We start from the raw sequence: 19,375 nt of genomic DNA, 5'->3' as shown, positions 1-19,375 counted from the left end.
TTTACCTCCAGGATACTTGGTCTTTGGTTCAGACCCAATTCCTGGGAGTGTTGTTTCGCCTGGCCACACCACTTCAGAGGAGTCCTCCGTGCTTTCCCCTTTTTCCTGGAGTTTGCCATTGGAAGACAATCTACGATTCCCTGTCTCTTAATGTCCTGTGTGGGTTCCACAGGGGTAGCCTGCCACGACTGGTGTCTGGAGAGATGTTTGGGTCCCTATGGCTGACCTTATTATGGCTGTCCCCATTGTCTGGCTGAGTTGCCCTCTCAGGGTAGGATCGTATGGGGCCATTCACGTCCTATGTCAGCTAGTGGACAACTCATGTGCGTTTTCTCAAGATTCTGGCATTGGTAAGGATCTCTTGGTCTGCAGTCTACCAAGAGGAGTATACCTTACGGGAGCCCTATCTCTCGCTATTCCTCAATTCTAGTGGTATCGTTTGTTCTGCATTTCCTTGAGGAACGACCTGATGATAAGGACTTGCCTGGTGCCACTTTTTCTGCTTACGGTTTTCCCCAGTACATCTTGTATTTCATGGCGTTCTTACGTCATGGTATCGATGTAGTGTCTTCTTCCTTCTTGCCGTTCAGTACATCGGCTTCTGCTCCACACATATTTCATTTCTATTCGTCCTCTGTGTTGTACCCCTATTCTCCGGATAGGCCACAGTTCTGACAGGTTGTACACGACCATGTAGATCCAGGATCTGGCTCTTTCGTCCGTCTACTCATGGACAGCTGTTGATTTCTGCGTACGGCCGTTTTGGACTGTTTCTGCATCTTCGCTCGCCCGTTGGATTTGGTGGATCCTCTCATTGGCTGACCTTGAGAGTTTCTCTGGGACACTTTTTGGTTCGGGGTGCTGTCACCTCAACAACTTTGGAAGCCGTTGGGTCCCTTCTGCATTTTCTCTACACCGCTGCTTGGTTTAGGGAATGGGTTTTTCCATTCTCCTTTTATTTCAGTCCTCTATCTCATATTGCTTCTGGTTCTACTATTTGGGCATTAAAATTGCAAATATGAAGCCTCCTGTCCTGCCATAAAATTAGGGATTATTCTAGCCTCGGTGAGGGAATAATCTAAATTTTATTAAAGACAGGAGGTGAATATTTCCCCCCCTTTTTTACGTTCCCTCCCTGGATTTGGGTCTTATTCTATTATAATTAATTGGGGATATCGTTATGTTTTGTGAATGCATGGTTTTACATAATAAAGGTTATTTCTATTATTCAGTGATGATTGTCTGTGTGCATTTTATTCATCATGTTTGTGTTGTAATTGTGTTTCGTCAATGCCTTTTAGTTTAGATCTTCGTAAGATCTGTAGACTTTGTTTATTCATCAGGTATTATGATGTGCAAGTGAAACTGTATGGATATGACATCTTGCCTTGACAGTTTACTTTCACAATGTTTTTCTTTTTCTTGCAGTGTAATCTGTTTTCTCTCTGGGCTTGATGATTGTTTCTCTGGATGTGTCTGCTACAAGGTGGATTTGTTGGTTTCCTTGCTCTCCTGCTCGACCTCCTCAAAGAAAGAGGAAGTGGAAGAGCCTGCTTAGGGGTTTTATACTACTGTTGCTTTGTTTTGATTGGTTGTTTTGAAAAGTTCTGTTAACTGTTTCTTTGCTGCTGGAGGTTTCAGTAAAGAAGGTAAAGCAAATATTCGCCTCCTGTCTTTAATAAAATTTAGATTATTGCCTCACCGAGGCTAGAATAATCCCTAATTTGCATTCAATAAAACGTGTAAATTGTGATTCAAAACATGTGGGGTTCTTTTCTTTGATGCACACTTTGGGATTGTGGGGAACGGATCTTTTGGCAAACAGCCTGCTGTAAAGAACACATTCTCACTTGATGTATAAAATCATCTTCATAAGATCACAAGGGAAATTTTAGCAAAGAAACTATTCATTACAAGAGGCAGCACTTTTCATGTACTTTACCAAAGATGAATATTCCTGAGATTAGATTAAGAGTGACTTTTAGAAGCTGGGCTGAGATTTTCCATTGTTGCTGAGTTTTTTTTATATAATTTTATGAATTAATTTATATTAATTTATATATCATTCATTGTATATGAAACTCTTCTAATGACATGAATCTTAACATTGTGAGCTAAATATATAATTCGTAGATTCTCTCTCTCTCTCTCTCTCTCTCTCTCTATATATATATATATATATATATATATGTGTGTTGGAAGGCCATTTGGCCTGAATTTGTGGGAGGAGTTATGATCCTATATAAACCCTACACCCCCTACTTACCTTTGTTGTGCAAGCTGTTTGTTGGTCAGACGAATAGACTGTTCAAGGTCAGCATTTGCATGAGATCCACTTCCAGGTCATACAAGACACCATTTTGGTTTCACTTTTGCTCAATGAGGTCTCTTACTCCAAGCTGTGTCCAGGAATCCTGCAGCAGGGCTTTCCGTTAATCCAGTGGCCTTCTCTCCGGTCAGCATCGCATTTGGTGTCTCAGGGACTCTCAAACCGTAAGTTGACCCACCTGTTGCGCCAGGATTAGTTCCCACGGCGTTCAGCACAGCATGGGTCCTCACTTTACGGTTTACTTTCATTTTGCACGGTTATTTCGTTACCTTATACTCACCTAGCTGTTCATGTAAAATCTGTTGTTTAAAAGCCGTTTTGGTTAAAATCTGTTGGGTTAAAAATCTGTTCGGTTAAAACTACAAACGAAATACAATTTTCAGCCTACACACTGACCCCTACTGTTTTTTTCGTGTACTACAGGCTTCTCAGACATTATTGCATTTCACGTACAAACCAACGAACCACTGCATTTTCGCCTACACACTGACCCCTACAGGTCATTCGGTGTACTACAGGCATCTCAGACGTTATTGCATTTCATGTACAAACCAACGAACCACTGCATTTTTGCCTACACACTGACCCCTACCGGTCATTCAGTGTACTACAGGCTTCTTAGATATTATTGCATTTCATGTACAAACCAACAAACCACTGCATTTCCACCTACACACTGACCCCTGCTGTTTACTTTCCTTTTGCACGGTTATTTCGTTACCTTATACTCACCTAGCTGTTCATGTAAAATCTGTTGTTTAAAAGCCGTTTTGGTTAAAATCTGTTGGGTTAAAAATCTGTTCGGTTAAAACTACAAACGAAATACAATTTTCAGCCTACACACTGACCCCTACTGTTTTTTTGGTGTACTACAGGCTTCTCAGACATTATTGCATTTCATGTACAAATCAACGAACCACTGCATTTGCGCCTACACACTGACCCTTACCGGTCATTCGGTGTACTACAGGCTTCTCAGACATTATTGCATTTATCAGTCTTCAAGAAGCGGTATCCCGGTACCCTGTATTACTGTATCAAGTAGGTTTACCAGTTCTATTTTTCCCTCGAGGCCTCATTCACCTCCCAAAGTGGGTTCTAAACTTCCAACAGGCCAGTTCTGAGATTCCTCACAGCGTTTAAAAACATCAATCACACAAACCTACACCACCTTGCTACTACTTATACTTTTCTTCAAACAGAGCTCCAAGAAGATGTATCCTGCATTCCGGTAACAGGTAAGAAGGTTTACCATTTTACGTTTTCCCTTGAGGCATCATTGAGCCTCCACGGCCTCATACAACCCCCCCTTTCCAAAGTGGGCTCTGCACTTCAAAACGTACCTGGGCTAAGATTTCTCACAAAATGTCAACAACAATATCTTAATCATAATCCACCATATTACTACTATATTTATCGGTACATGTTTTGTCATTTATTTCTACATATCATTAATTAGACACCAAGTCCTACGCCATCAACAACCTACAGTCTACCTGGTTCCCTGCATTGCAGTATCAGGTATTGGTAATCTTACTCACTACGATTACGTTTCTCCTTAAGGCCTCACTTTGCCTTCATATCATTCAAAAAATTCACATTTATGGGAACCCAGGGGCTTGTCTCTAATTTACGGACCAACGTTCAGGTCGGTCAGCTTCCCCACGTTCATATGTTACAGTATCTCTGATACACACCTTCTCATACGTTCTACATTTTGACACTCATTATATTGGTGGCACGCCTCAGGCCCACTAGCATCTTTTTCCCACTAAGGTTTCTTGGACCGGGCCTGTTCCCTGCAGAAGCAAGAATATATTGTAATCTTCTGGCACATTGCCCAAATAAAGAGGACAAACACTCAAGGTTAAGTATCTACATACGTTATATCACACCGTTCTAAGAGACAAGCCCCATTAGGCTAGAGAACTGGCATTGAGGGTTAGGCGCTGGCCTTAGCTATCCTAAGTAATACTATGGTCCCGTGAGGTCTACACTCCACCTCAACATGGATGTTCAGCCCCACGACCAAATCATAGTTAGCCACCTCGCTCGCCCTTCTTTAGGGCTACAGTTACGGCTTCCCATGTCACGGCCACACGTTTTGAATCTCTTACGGTCACCGAGAGGCCGACATCCTGCCACCACGTTCAAGTGGCCACAAAATCCCCTTGGCCCAAATCATAGGTAGAGCCTCTCTCCGCCACTTGGCACTAGCAGGGCCTCACCTGTCACTTGGTACTAGGTAAATTCTTCGCTTCGGCACTAGCTAGCAGGCCAGTTCTCCGAAGGTCTCATCCATACCTCTAACACACATTACTTATCCAATCATTATTTCTTTTTCAAAATGTCACAAGTACGCATTCCCGATCGGTCTGCTGTTGGACGAAATACCCAGCACACTAGTCTGGCCAGGATCTCCATAGGAATACCTCACCCCTTCTACCCTCAGTTACCTGGGATTCTGGTACATTCTAAAAAAAAAAGAAAATATCAGCAGAACTCTGACACAGGGGTATCCTCTCCCCAGCCACTGCCAGTAAGGCAGAACTAAACTGGCTCACAACGGCTCAGCCAAATGTTCCCAGGCCCGGTTCTAGTTCACAAGGGCCGTCAGCTTACTCCTCAGATTCCAATCAGGAGACCCTAGTCGCTATCCTGGCCAACCTCCAAATGATTAACAGGCTGATAAATGGAATCGGCTATACCCACACTAGGTGTCTCATTAAGCCCGGCAGGCGCTCACCTGGCAATCTCGGTCATACAGTCTGGCTTACCCCTCATTTCCCTCCCCGTCCCCCACCACCCACTATCACTACTCCATACGTCTCACCGACCCACCCTGTTCCAATTTCCATGGAGAAAGTAATTCTCGATGGAAAGGACGTTAAACTAACATCACTACTTAACTTCACAAGACTCCCTACAGTACAAAGTTTATATCCTTGGCGACATTTCAGTACTCCAAAGAGTGACACCCACAACTTAACAAAGCTTTCCATTCCTCTGTTTATCATTACCTTTCGCATAGAGACAGCTACTTCCACTTCTCACCACCCCTTCACCCCACGCACTAGTCAGGGAGGCGGCCAGAGGGACAAGCTGGGCTGACCACTTCATTTCTGGAGAAGGCTCGGGTGCTCTATGACTTTAATACTGGGGTATGCTATTTCACTACATGCAGGGTTTTGCACATCTGCTCCAGAACCTACACCTAGTCCACATACGCAGCCCATCTGTCACCTAGGATATGCCCAACTAAGGTTAACTTTGTTATCCTAATATACTATCTGCATTTACACCCAGCTAGGCATCTGGTAGATTCTGGTGCCGGGTTTCTCACAGGGGTTAACACGGGCCTTTTCGCCATTCCCACAGGTACACTCGTAGGCCCTAACCTATTATCTGCACCCATTGACCCTCTTACGGTGGACCACCTTCTGTCCACAGCAGTCATACGCTGGGTTCACGATCGCCTCCTTACGGTCTTCACACTTCTCATCTTGGCGTACCATTCCCATCGATGTAGAAATTCACTATACCCTATAATACGTCTGATCATAGACCTCTTCCGCACAGCACTCTACATCCATTCCCAGCATCAAACTCCCTCATTCCCGCTATGGAGTTCTCACTGCACTACGCAAATCAATCATGCCATACAAGCTATCACTTAACAAGTAGTAAGGCTTGTAAGACTTGTCCAACGCCTTTAATCTACTATCTATTCACCCTTCACCATGGCACCTGGCCTACGTTCGGGCGGCCATCCTCGCTAACCATTTTGTGGCTATTTTCATAGGCTGAATTGGCTGGCAGCAACCTATCAGTTCTTATTAGTCTGCTTTTACATTCCTGGTGTCCAAAACATAGCCGCTGAAGCTCTTTCACGCCCAGTTTAAGGTCTCCCTACGACCTACTACATACCATCCAGGATACAACCTTTTCATGAGATAATCTTGGACTTAGCACACAGTTACACCTCATACAGATACGCACCCTTCACGCAGTTTCATGACTACTCTTTCACTCACGCCAGGGCTTTGTATATTGCTCCATGTCACAAGTAGAGTTTGCTTGATTCAAGACTTTTTAAAACTATTGTACTTTTTGCCTTTTCCTCTAAACCTACATATCAAGCATCTTATTTTTTTTTTGATTAATCAAGTTTTTATTGATAGGAAAACATGAGGAATGGCGAGCTCGCAGGCCCCCAACAAATAGTCAATGAAATATTGCAATAGAGTAACAATGTTACATATAGCATGGGTACATATAAATTCAAGGGAGTTTTTATTCTTTGCTTCGTTACTTAACCAATAACATTATGTAATTAGTTCCTTTTCTATAGGGTGGTATTGAAAAGGTCTTAGTTTCAGTATGTCTTGGGACTAAGAGCGTCCGAGTAGTGCTAGAACAAAATGGGTGTAGTAACGTCCGTAGATATGCTACAAGTGTGGTTCCATGTTTGGAGCATGTCCATAACTGTCGTTTGCGAGTGTATGTCGCATAGGTCGATATAAAGAAAAAGGTGATCTAACTAGAGATCGTATGTATGAGTGAGTAATGTCAGGGTGTTATCAGGTGTATCATGTAGGGACAGGGAGAGTGGTGGGAAGTGGTCCATGTATGCCTAAATTGTAGTGCAATCAGTATCCCCCCATCTTGGTTCATACCATCCTGTAGTGGTCCCGTCCATAGGACAGTTGTGTCATCCCCCATGGAATGGGCATAGATGTTTGGTCGTATGGAGCCTACGTCTTTGCCTATTTTGGCAGTGGCTATCTGAGCCGGGTAAGGTAGTTGTTTGATGTTCTAACTAAAATTCATGTGGCCGTGTTGTAGCATGACAGGAGTAATGGATGGGGACCATTGCCAGGTATCTTGCCTGTTTCGGTGTAATTGTGGAGCCTGCGTGTTCCATGGTTCTCCGCGAGGGGGGGGTGTAGTGGTTTGGTATGTGTGTAAGTTGTAGTGTCTCAGGGCTGCTGCACACATCCGAGGCCCGATCGGTAGTGCCACTCCACGAGTGTGGTGTGGGTTCCGTGGTAATGTTTGTGAGGTGTACCCCCGTTGTGGTCTCCAAGGGGATGCGGTCGTCGCTCCTAGATGTCTTCCCTTAGCTATGGTTGCGTGAAGTTTAGAGTTGTTACTGTAGGGGATGGAGGTTTATGCAGCTGTCTAGTCGGTGGTTATGTGTTCATCTCTCGACCGTCGTGTTGGTCATATGTGGAGTGTTAGGGTCACCGTCTGAAAGTGCGGATGTCAGGTAGCAGTCATGGATGTAATGTGTGTCTCATGGGAGCTGTTGGCATTGTACAGACCCATCCTCCTCCCTGACCTCCCTTAAGGCCTTGCTCAATAGGCATACCACGGTGACCAGGCCTCAGCAAATTGTGACTCCCTGCCCGTCATCTCCGCCCGTAGAGCCTCGGCTGTCCTGATGTCCTCAACTCGGTGGATCCATTCCTCTCGTGTGGGGATGTCTGTTTTCTTCCAGTATACCGGTATGAGTGATTTTGCCGCGTTGAGTAGGTGACGCATGATAGATTTCTTGTAGGTGGACAACGGTTGTGAGGAGATATGTAATAAAGCTAGTTCTTCCGACCATTCAAGGTCGACTCCCAGGATCAGTTGAACATCGGCTTTGATTCGATCCCAGTAGGGAACAATATGTTTACAATCCCACCATATGTGCTGCATGGTTCCCCTTTCCTCCTGGCATCTCCAGCATGTTGGTGGTGTAGCGTGGAAGATCCTATGTATTAACACCGGTGTGCGGTACCACATGGAAAGTAGTTTATAATTCACCTCTTGGTAGTGGGAACTAGAGGAAAAAGCTCCTCTAGTTCCCACTACCAAGAGGTGAATTATAAACTACTTTGTTGCCATATCAAGGCCTTGTCCCATTGTGCCGGGGTAAAGGTTGTGTCCATGGCTTGTTCCCAGTGTCTTTTAAAGATGTTGTTTTCCGAGTCAGGATTGGTCAGTAGGTTTTGGTAGATATTCGAAATAGCGTTCCCTAATGAGGTGCCATGGGAGCAGAGTCTTTCAAACCATGTTAGTTCTCTTTGGAGTTTATCTTTGTGCAGAAGTGAATCATAGTAATGCTTTAGTTGCATGTAGCGAAAGACCGCCATATGGGAGCGTGGTCGTGAGTCCAGTAGTGTGTCCAGGGTCTTCAGAGCGCCGCCCCGCGTGACTTTATAGATTGGGATGTAGTCCGTCTCGCCCAGGAAGGACCAGGCATTTGATGGTAATCCCCCACCTATGTCGGGATTATGTGCGATCGGTAGTAAGGGACTGGGAGTCGGGGAGATTTGCGTTATTTCCCTGATGTTCTCCCAAGTGATGAGTGTTTGTGTAACTGGGTCACCGTCTTCTCTTCTGTTGGCTCTCGTCACTCGTCTTCTCCAGACCGTCGCCTTCAGGTTCGCGTCTTCACCCTCCCGGTCCAGGAGGACCCATTGTTTGGTCGTCTCTGTGTCATGCCACTCTAGTATCCTCTGTAGCGTTGCTGCCTGGTGGTATTTTTTGAAGTCGGGCAAGGCTAAGCCCCCCCTGTGTCTAGGCATGCACAGTATGTCGTGGCGTATCCTGGATCTTTTCCCCCCTCCATACGTATTTAATGACCGCCGATTTCAGGGTTGCGAAGAATTTTGCTGGTAGGGCCATTGGTATAGTCTGGAACAGATATAGGGCCCTCAGGAGAATATTCATTTTAAGGACTGCTATTCTGCCGTGCCACGTGATGTGTGGGTAGGACCATCTTTTTAAGTCGGATTCAATGCTCAGCAGCAGTGTCGCGAAATTGCGTAGATATATGTCCTGGTGGTTCGAGGTGATCCATATGCCAAGGTATTTCATTGCCCCTGTACACCACCGGAATGGGAAGAGTGAGCCGAGGGCTGTATACTCTGCTGTGGGCATGGTGATGTTTAGTGCTTCGCATTTCGCCAGGTTGAGCTTGAATCCCGAGATCCGGCCGAATCTGTCCATCTCCGAGAGTATACATGGCAACGTGATCCGAGGTTGGGAGACGAAGAACAAAAGGTCGTCCGCGTATGCGGCCACCTTATGCTCCGTGTCTTGCCAGGCGTAGCCATGGATGTCTGGACAATCCCGAATCGCTTGTAGAAGTGGTTCCAGGGAAAGTGCAAACCGGAGTGGCGACAGGAGGCAGCCCTGTCTGGTTCCGTTCGCGATACCGAAGCTTGTAGTCAGTGCTCCGTTGACTCGCACCGTCGCTCTCGGCTTACTGTATAGGGCAGTAATCCACGCCATGGTCCTCTGTCCAATACCTAGGAACCGAAGTGTATGAAACATGTAGTCCCAGTTGACCCGGTCAAATGCCTTCTCGGCGTCTGTGGACAGTAGTAGGAGCTGTTTCCGAAATTTCTGTGCATGATGTTGAATGGAGAATAGACGTAATGTGCTGTCTCGCGCTTCCCGACCTGGGATGAACCCTGTTTGGTCTACGTGAACCAGGCTCGGTAGCGTCCTTTGAAGTCTAGTTGCTAATACTTTTGTTAGGAGTTTCGTATCCACATTTAGTAGAGAAATCGGGCGATAACTGCCGCATTGTTCCGGGTCTTTACCGGGTTTGAGCAGGACTGTGATTGTTGCCGTAAGGGATTCCGTGCCAAAGCTGCCTCCTTCCGCGACTTTGTTGACAGTTTTCGTTCGCCACGGTAGGAGCATCGCAGCGAAGTGTTTATAATACCCCGCGGAGAACCCATCCGGTCCTGGTGCCCATCCGGTTTTCGTGCCTTTCAACGCTGCTGCCAAGTCTTCTATGGTGATCGGTTCATCAAGCATAGCCGCTGCCTCCAGGTTCATTCGTTTTCGTACATTATTTTCCAGGTATGTCCTTATGTGTAGTGATGTTTCCCTTCTGCGTGCCGGACTCTCCGGTGGGCGAAGGTTATAGAGAGAATTGTAGTATTCCCGAAATTCACCTGCTATATCTTCTGGGTAGGGAGATGTTCTGCCCGTTGTTAGGCGCAGCTTTCTCACTTGGGTGTGGGGTGTGTCTCCTTTCAAGAGGCGGGCGAGAAACTTCCCACCTTTGTTTGCATGGGTGTAGAAAAATGTTTTCGACCTTTGGAGCGAGCGGTGGTGTCGTTGTGTGAGTAGAGCCTGTAAAGTTCGCCTGGCGTCCATCAGTGCACTGTAAGTCGCGGATATCTGGAAGCGTTTGTGTTGTGTTTCAAGGCGTGCTATGGATTTGTACGCGTCTGCCATCGCGTTAGTTAGGTATTTCCGTTTGCGCGTTGCTATGCCGATAAGGGTACCACGAATCAGACTCTTGTGTGCTTCCCACACCGTTACCGGGGACATTTCGTCCATTCCATTCTCAGCAAAATAAGTTTCCAATGCCTGTGAGATCTCCCCTCTCACCCCACTGTCTTGGAGCAGGGATTCATTCAGGCGCCATGTCCAAGTTGCCGGTTTAAATAGCGGGGATTCCAACTCTACCCGGACAGAGCCATGATGTCGTTCGCAGACGGGAGAGTCCTTCTTGTTTGACGAATACGTAGTCTATTCGGGAGTATCGGTTGTGTATCACCGAGTAATGCGTATAGTCCTTGACGGAAGGATGAATCGTCCTCCAACAGTCCACCAACATCAACTTGTCCAGAGATTTGCGAATGGACCTGATGCGGGATTGGGATAGGCAGCTGTGGCCAGTAGATGAATCCATAAGTGGGTCTAGGGGGGTGTTGAAGTCCCCCCCCACTATCAATGCCCCTTCCGAGAATCCGTGCAGCTTGTCTAGCGTCCCGCGTAGTAAATGCGCTTGATTCGAGTTGGGAGCATATATGGTCGCAAGGGTGTACAGTCTGTCGGCTATTGTACCTTTCAGGAAGAGGTAACGTCCCTGGTCATCGGTCATTCTTTCCAGCTCCTGGAAGCCTAAGTTCGCGGAAAGTAGGATTGCTACCCCCGCTCGACGGGCCGTCGGGTGGTTATTGCAGTAGCTCACTGGATAGTGAGGGCTCCGAAGTTTGAGAGCTGCATTCTCCTTGAAGTGCGTCTCCTGTAGCATTGCTATCGATGTGTGTTTCTGTCGCAGGATTCGTAGTAGATGAGAGCGGCGTTCAGGAATATTTAGAACCCTGCAATTGATGGTCATGACGGACAGGGGTGCACGACTGTATGCCATAGTGCCTTCCGTGGCCGTTCTTTTCGGTCCTCAGTTGGAGCGTCCGAGTGAGGTAGGTGGCCGGGAGGGCAATGCCAACCAGTGGGGTCTGATATATGTCTATGAGGTATACTGTCCTATGTGTCTGAGTTAGTTCTATGTATAATTAGGGAATCCAGTATCCCGTGGACCTTTTGTTATGTCTGGTCCTCGAGGAGATGTCTCCTCTCCTTATCCTTGCCGGGTCGGTATGTGTACAGCAGCCGTGAGGTGTAGTATGGGTGAGAGTGAATATGTGTGAATGTGTGCGGGGAAGTATGTGTAGGGTGTCGGTAGTGAGGGCACGTGGGTGAGGTAAAATGGAGTAAAATAAGGGCTGGCCAGAAGGGCCTTTCCTTAGGGGAATGTCCCCAGCGGGGGGAAAGAAGGGTAGCACCCCGCAATCTCCTAAAAGAGGAGTCACTTGCGCCGCAGCAGGAGTGGCCAGGTGTTCCCCCGATACCTGATCGGTGGGGAACAAGCCTGTGGCTCCTCTGAGGGTTTTGCGCCAGTGAGAGTGTAGAGCAGTGGTCGGATCCCAAACCAGGATTGGTGTGGTCTGAGTAATGTGTGTGTGTCAGGTTCCAGTCCAGGCCGCTCCAGCCAGTACCCTGCCCTAGTGCGTTCAGTCGTGGGAGGAATAATCATGCGGGGGATCAAACAGTATTATAACATGTTAAACTTTGTGGGTATATGCAGTGACAATATTAGTAACAACAACAACAACAACCTGTAGTACCATTTATCCACCACCTTTGTAGGTGCCTCCCTCCGAAAAGTCCACCCAGCTCCGTAGTCCCGGGGCTAACCCCCATAGCTTTTGCCCCGTTATCCCATCCTCCGCCCTGCGCCAATAGTGAGTGTAACCCCCTGTCTGCACAGGTGTTTAAGGTGTAGTTAACTGTGAAGTGCGATCATGCTAACCCCGTCCCATATTTTGTGCGTCCTGTACGGGACCCTGCGTGGGTGGATCCCATGTGCCCTCCCCGTGTCTCCCGCTGAAAGCCTATTACTCTCTGTAATACCTATGGCGATAACCCAGTTTTTAGCACCAACTAGCCCCTGAATCTCTGTTTACTACCCAACTATCCAACCCTCCTCCCGATACGGTGTTCCCATTCAGAGGACATGAGAGGCATATTAGCAGTAATGGGTACAATAAACAATTAAAGAGATAGGAGAGCAAAACATGTGCATGATATAACGATATTTGTGGGTACTTAGCAGATGAGGGCAGTCTCTGGGCTCAGTTGTTGAAAATGTCGTACAGTTCTGTTACATCAACGGTGTTGGAAGCTGTTCTTTGCGTGGCAGTGTCTCATGTGTAAAGGGGGGGGCAGTAGTAGTAGTAGCTGCCGCACCGGAACCAGGTAGTCCAGGAACCCCCCTCACCATCTCACCCCACCCCATCTAGGGTACCCCCATAGACCCCTGAGAACGCTTCTGGAGGAAGGGTCAGGGTTTCGTGGATTGGAGATAGACATAGCGGGGCCATCAGCGTATAGTGCGGGAGGTAATCGGTGCCAGATATGTTCACAGTCCTGGAGATTCAACATTTCCCCAATTAAGCTGGTGCCACTGGGGGTTACATACGGCGGGGTTGGGGTAGTCTAGTCCCTGTTATCGGTGCCAGTCCATACTCGTGCAGTGACAATGTAAGAGCGTCAGCGAGGCCTGCATTTCCGGGCAAGCGATTCTTGTGGTGTTGTGGATTAAGGGTCGCCCTAGGGTGTGCGGGGCGGTAACAGTCCAGCGGGACAGCACTATCGGTTAATGGTTGTTACTCATGTCCTCCTCTTGCCTCTTGGCGGCGGCGGGGTGGGCCCGGCGGGGACCGTCCCCTGCGTCGGCGTGGTGCTCGTTGTGGTCCCGGGCCCGCTTCCAGCGGACCCAGTACCCAGTCTGGTATGGTCACAGGTGGTAGGCCCAGATCCTCCAGGAACTTGGGGACCTCTTCCGGCCAGCGAATTGCCACCCACCGTTCTGGTGTCTTGCCATGAGGGCAAACGGGAAGCCCCATTTGTATGCAATGTTGCGGTCTCTAAGGAGTGTGGTGATAGGCCGTAGCGCCCTTCTAGCCTCCAAGGTCACTGGGGACAGATCGTTAAACAAGGATATATGAGCCCCCTTGTATTCCCATGTGTGTTGGGATCTGGCCGCTTTCATGATGGTGTCTTTTACGGCAAATGAGTGCAGGCAGCAGATTATGTCCCTTGGACCTTCTTCTACGGAGCGAGGTCTGAGTGCCCTGTGCGCCCTGTCATACCTTATCTCCATGGTGTTGTTATCAGGCAGTATCAGGTGGAACAGGGCTGTCAGTTCGGATTCAATCTCTTCCTCTCCTTCTGCTTCTGGCATACCGCGCACCCGAATGTTGCAGCGGCGCCCGCGGTTGTCCAGATCCTCTACTGTTCTTCGGAGTTGTAGGATTAGGCTGCCCTGCCGGGCCACGGCTGTGTCTGTTGAGGCCAATCTAGTATTCTGGGCCTCATGGGAGCGCTCTAGGTCTTGCACGCGGATACCTTGCACCGTCACCTCTGCTCGGATGCTGGCTATTTCAGCTCTTAGGGCCTCTTGAATAGTCGTGGTGTGCATCAGCAGGTCTGCCTTGGTGACCATGGTGGCTGCGAGGGCGCGGATTTCGTCCATGACCCCATCCAGTGTGGAGGGAGACAGAACTTCGGGTGTGGAGGAGGCGGACGCCATTTTGAGGCCTCTAGCCTGTCCGCGTGTGTCCGCCGGCGTTTGGACAAATTCATGCTTGGGATCCCCTGGGGGTCTTTGGAGGGTCACCCCTTCGATTCCTTCCCATCAGATGCAGTTTGTAGCTGATTAATAGGGCTATGTGGGGACCGGTGGAGCGGAGCTCGTAGCTTAAGCGTCCATCCCGGTCGGCATCCAAGCCACGCCCCCCAGCATCTTATTTATACCTCCTATACTGTCACTCCGTTTTACGTATCCAAGGTCAGCCACACACTATCAGTACTAAGTCATTACTTAACGTCTAAACATTCCATTAAGGTAAGTTACATCATGGCTTCCTTCGCTGGTCTCTCTTTTTCGCAGAAGCGCTGCATCAGCGGTTCCAAGCTCTTACAACCCAGTCCACATCACTAGGTGATGGGGCCACAGGTAATCCTCAGCTTAGTTACATATATACCTCAATCAGAGTAAAAGCTCCTTACTAGCTTTCAGTACACAAGCTGTATAATCTTGCAATAAAGTGTGTTTTCTTTGAATCCTCTTTTTGCCCTCTTTTACAGGCCTACTCGTACGTTGGATTCGGCACACCTCAACCAACTTTGCTTCTCCTTCTACATTCCATTACATATTAGATAAATTCCGAGCACAAGTTGGAAGGCCATTTGGCCTGAATTTGTGGGAGGAGTTATGATCCTATATAAACCCTACGCCCGCTACTTACCTTTGTTGTGCAAGCTGTTTGTCCCCACCCACCTACACCCATCTATATTACCAATTCACCTTTGTGGGCCCTCTTTTACAGGCCTACTCGTAGCACAATTCATAATATTATTGTATTACTTATCTCTTTGGTGTTTTTAACCCAAACACCTTGAACGTTGAACTTGGAATAATATGGGGTTTATTTACTAAACACAGAATTGTGATTTAAATGATGTAAACATGATACAAAAGCCAAGCTCTGACTATATTGAAGAGGTTTTCCAAATTAGCACTTTACACAAATTTTGCAATTTTCTCATTCTATATTAATAAACCTCTGTATTTATCATCTCTGCACAGGTATTGCTGCTCAACAAAGGGAATGGTAGCTATAGACTGACAGCTGGCATAGCATGCTGTCAGCAATCTTTTCTTTAAGTAACTATAACTGAGGGTTTGCTGATGCAGTTCCATGATAGTTACCTCTAGATTTAATGATAATAACTTGGCTACATAAATTAATAAAACATGATATGTTTTGAATTTCATCAAGTAGCTTGAATAATATTTCAAAGGGTGATAAAAATATGTTTTAGCCCTTTGCAAAAATGCAAATTGAACCATATAATTATACAGGTAGCTAGTTGAGTGAGATGACAATATAAAAATGCAATGTCTGCTTTTTAAGCATTTGCATTGCATATTGGCCCTAGAATATGTGGGTTTGTGCATGTACTGTACACTGCTGATATGCTGCTTACCAAATACATTTTAATGTTAAAATGAAACTTTATGTCCAGAAACACGCATATTTTAACGTATAGAATTAATTGTTAAAAAGATGCATTTACTAAAATTTGCACAAATATTGTTTAAGCCCTTAAAATGTAACTCTCATCCTTTTCTATCCAGTGCCTACTTCCTTATTAACCCCTAAGGACGGAGCCAATTGTACACGTTGTACAAAACAAAACATAAACTGAACCTGGAAGTTGACTATATGTTTGTACAACCAAAATCCACCTTTTTCATATTAAGTGTACCCACACTTATTATATATAATTTTGTTCAGGAGAAAGAGGGCTTACATTTCATATCAAATAGTTATAAATGAAACATAATTGAATATGAATAAAATCTAAAAATAACATGAGAAATTAAGAAATGTTATATTTCAAGTTCTGCATGGCATTTTAACTGTAAATGTCATAATACTGTTGGATTTCACTGAAATAAAATACACATATTTGTATTCAGAAATGTCTCACAAGTACAAAAGTACCCCCAATGAACAGGTTTTAAATGTTTTTGGAAACTTACAGTGGTCAAATGTAGGGCTTTCCCATTTTCCATGTTTGCATATTGAAATTGCAAGAATGGTTTGCTGGGCCTATGTTGTGTTTGAGACTGTATGGTAGCCTAGGAATGAAAATTAACCCCATCATGGTGTACCATTTGTAAATGTAGACAACCCACATATATAATATGTTTATATTAGTTTTTTTTTTGCATTTTTCACAAATAAACTGCCATTTCACTGATGATATTATCAGTATAATACATTTGACTGCTCTAAATCACTTAGATTTGTTTAGAGTAATGTATCACAAGTACAACAGTACCCCTCAAGTACAGGTTTTATGGTAATTTGGAAAGTTACAGTGTCAAACATAAGCTTTGTCAATTTCTGTTTTTGTAAATTGCTATTTGCCAGATTGGCTATGTTGCTTTTAAGATGGTATAGCAGCACATAATCAAATAAAAGGTTTTACTGTTTTGAAACACTCATATTTGTGTTCAGAGAAGTCTCCTGAGTATAACAATAACCCCCATGTAAAGGTTTTATGGTGTTTTGGAAAGTTACAGAGTCAATAAAGGGATTGCCCAATTCAGTTTGCCAGATCGGTTTGCTGGGTCTCTGTTGCCTTTTGAGACCATATGAAAGCCCAGGAATGTGAATTAACCTCATCATGGCACACCATTTTCAAATGTAGACAACCCAGATTATTTAAAATGGGGTATTTCCAGTCTTTTGTAGTAGCTACTTAGTCACAAACATTGGCCACATTTAGCATTTTTATTTGTTCTTTGCATTTTTTTTAAACAAAAACTGCACTTTTACTGGTGATATCATCTTCGTGATAAGTTTTACTTTTTAAAACACTCATATTTGTGTTCAGCGAAGTCTACTGAGTACATCAATACCCCCCATGTAAAGGTTTTATGGTGTTTTGGAAAGTTAAAGGGTTAAATATAGGGCTTGCCAATTAAATTCTCTGGACTGTCTTCCTGGCTTGTCAGGCAGGTCCCTCAAATTAGAATTAATACAATCAAATAATTATGTAAACTTAATAGGTAAATATATATGTAGAATATATATATATATATATATATATATATATATATATATATATATATATATATATATACTTGGAATTTACTAGGTTATGGAATGTATAAGACTGTGCATTGTTGGTAGAGGTGTGCCAAAACCAACAAACAAGTAGGCCTGTAATAAAAGAGGGCCTACAAAGGTGATAATGTAATAATTGATGGGTGCAGGTGGGTGGGGTCAATCAGCTTGAACGGCAGAGGTGAGTAGGGGCTGAGAGTTTAAGTAGTGGACATAACCCCTCCCACAAATTCAGGCCTTTTAACTTGTGCTCGGAATTTAATAGGTTATGGAATGTACAAGAAGATGCATAGTTGGTAGAGGTGTGTCAAAACCAATGAAAGAGTATGTCTGTAATAAAAGAGGGCAAAATGGAGGATGCATAAAAAACACACTTTATTGCTTGTTATAATGCTAGACATCTAAATGCTTGTTTTAGTTCTTTCTCCGGTCATGGTATATAAGTATTGTAAATTGAAGATTTCCAGCGGCCCAGTCTCTTGATGATGTGGACTGGTATGTTAGAGCTAGATGCTGATGATGCTGAGCCTATACGGAAGGAGTGACTGGAGAAGGAAGCAGGGTTGTAGCCTAACCTTAACAGTAGAGTTCTGACATGAGACGTGAACTTAGCTGTGGTGAGAGGGTATCCTTGGAGTAGTAGTAGTGGGGTGTCAGGTGAGTGCGTGTGGTGAGATTTGAGGAAAGTGTAAATTACTTTAACTGGGCACCAGGCATGCCCGGTAGGGAAGAGAGGAATGGTAGTGGGATAATTGTCGTTTGTTTTGATTGAAAGTAATGACGTAGTGTTTATTGGCTTTCTTTAGGTGAGAAAGCTTTAGACTTAAAGTGGTATCTAACTGGCGTACATCAGTAAGCTCCCTAGGTCTGAGAAAGCCATAGAAAGTGATAAAAATGGCAGCTTTGATAAGTGAGATTGTCTGAGAATCGAAAGGGGATTTGTCTAGGAGGTCGCTGAGTAGTCTAAAGATACACATCGATTGGCAGTCTGCTAGTTGCAGGGGGGGACTGTGACTTTATGAATACCTTTAAGGATATTCTTAATTGGGTATGATGCTAGAAAAGGTGTGTGATTTGGAAAGTTGGTGAGAACGTGCTGCTGTACCCCAGTGAGATAAAGCTTAATGGTGTTGTGAGATAATTTGAGGTGTAAGTGTCAGAATAGAGAGATCTCCTTGTAAGTGAAACTTGGCGGATAACTTGTGGAAAATGGTCATAAGTTGTAATGGTGTTGGGTGAGAGTGCGTGGTTCGTGAGTCCTTGAGCATGACGTAGTAGATCAGTCAGTCCATTAGTAACTCGTGAAATGGTGGTATCCTGGATGGTAGTTGGTGGGCAGTAGGGAGTACCTGGAAGAACACCTGAAAATGAGAGTGGGAAAGAGTGTCAGCAGCTGTGTTACGAATACCAGGAATGTGTTCGCAGACAAGGTGAAACTGAACAGTTGCTGCTAGCCAAGTCAGCTTGCTTACCAACCTCATGATGGTTAAAGAGGAGGACCACCCCTTGTTTATGATTTTGCAGGCTGCTGAATTGTCAGAACAGCATTTTACTGCCTTGCCGGTCCAATGTATGAGCAGCCGCCTCAATGGGGTAAATCTCAAACAAGGAAGAAGTTTCTCTAAAGGCCAGCAAGGTATCTCAGTGGGCCAGTTATCCCTAAACCAGTGGTTGCCGAATATAGCGGCACACCCGGTGTGTGCTGCTGCATCTGTGTAAATTGTAGGAGATTGATCGGATAGCGGGGGAACAGGGAGACTCCATTCCACTCGGACAAGAAGTTCCTCCACATGAGCAAATCTGCCCTGGCCAGATCGTTTAAGGTAATTGTGCAGGAGTCTGGCACCCCATGTAGTAGACACAGTAGCCTAGGGACGAATGATCTGCCCTGTGGAATGATCAGCATAGCAAAGTTAAGGGACCCCAAAAAAGACCAAATAAAAAGCCATAATAACCGACGCACTTTAAAAAAAAAAACTAAAAAAAACCTTTTTTTATTTGGTCTTTTTTGGGGCTGAAAAAAGATTTTAGAAGAAAGAAAACA

This window comes from Pelobates fuscus, chromosome 6, assembly GCF_036172605.1.
Source record: "Pelobates fuscus isolate aPelFus1 chromosome 6, aPelFus1.pri, whole genome shotgun sequence".
Lineage (NCBI taxonomy): Eukaryota > Metazoa > Chordata > Amphibia > Anura > Pelobatidae > Pelobates > Pelobates fuscus.
Note: the sequence above shows the minus strand (reverse complement) of the source record.